Source organism: Macrobrachium rosenbergii, chromosome 46 (genome assembly GCF_040412425.1).
Source record: "Macrobrachium rosenbergii isolate ZJJX-2024 chromosome 46, ASM4041242v1, whole genome shotgun sequence".
In the NCBI taxonomy this organism is placed as follows: Eukaryota; Metazoa; Arthropoda; class Malacostraca; order Decapoda; family Palaemonidae; genus Macrobrachium; species Macrobrachium rosenbergii.
In genome coordinates, this window is record NC_089786.1 from 24,480,216 (window position 1) to 24,481,583 (window position 1,368).

Below are 1,368 nucleotides of genomic sequence, written 5' to 3' on the forward strand. Positions count from 1 at the left end.
CTGTCTGGGCCCCCTCCTTTTTGTGTTTGAATGAGTTATTTTTCTATCATTAATTGGGTAAGTGGTTGTTGATAAGTATAATTGATATTCATATTATTTTGTATCTGAAGAGGTTCAGGTATTATTTCTGACTTATATTAATGTATTAAAATTAAGGATTTTTCTTGGTATTTTCTTTGCCCCTTGAATTGATTTTTGCACACGGCTAAGAGGTTGAGATACTGTTCCACCAATTGTGGATTTAGTATTGTGTTGGTGAATACTTGCTGATTTATTATATTTGGATATAGTGTGGTGGTTAATCAAGCCATCACAAGTGGCGACCGTTTTGACAGGATTTTTCCGTTCCTGTGTATTCACTGGTGTGTGCAAAATTGATTCTTGGGGTTTAGTTTTTTTTAGGCAGCATATTTTCACCTCCTCGCGTTTTTGTGTATTGCTTTTTGTGGATAGGTGTTCATTATGTCGGTTGTTGATGTATTAGAACTCCTTAGTGGAGAGGGGTGGCAAGAGAGGCTTGCAGAGTTGAATAGGGATGACTTGATAATTGTAGCGCAGCATTTTGAATTGGAATATGAGGTGTCAATAAGAAAGGGTGTATTGTTATTGCAAATTTATGAATATATAAAAACTGTAAAGGCTGGTGGGGAACAAGAAGTGAAATCTGAAAAAGGTGGCGTGGTATCTGTAGAAATTTTGGATAGGCAAATTGCTTTGAGGAAGGTGGATTTGGAAATAGAAAAGTTTAAGGCAGAGGAAAGGGAAAGGGAGAGGCAGCATGAGATTGCCATGAGAGGTGCAGGTCCTTCTTCCCCTCCCACTTCTCCAAATAGGTCTGTAACGCCTGCTATTAATTTAGCGCAGGCTCTCAAATTTGTACCTCAATTTGAGGAAAAAATAATGTGGCTGAATTTTTTGTATCTTTCGAAAGAATAGCAGCAAGGTTGGGTGGCCCCAAGAATATTGGACCACTCTTATTCAAAGTAAATTGGTGGGAAGGGCCCAAAAAGGTCTATGTAACTTTAGAGGAGGATCTTTCATCAGATTATGAGAGTGTGAAGGCCATTGTCTTAAAGGCCTATGAACTGGTCCCTGAAGCCTATAGGCAACGTTTCAGGAACTTACAAAAATGTTAGGAGCAAACGTTTGTAGAATTTGCAAGGTCTAAAGAACAATATGCTAGTGATTGGCTTAAGTCCAAAGAGGTGGTTGATTTTGATAAATTAAAGGAATTGATGTTGGTGGAAGAGTTTAAGAGGTGTGTACCGGATAAATTGAAGGTCCATCTTGAAAGTTAAAACTCGATACCATTCAGGAAGTAGCCATCGCTAGTGATGAGTATTATCTATCTCATAAACATGAGTTAGA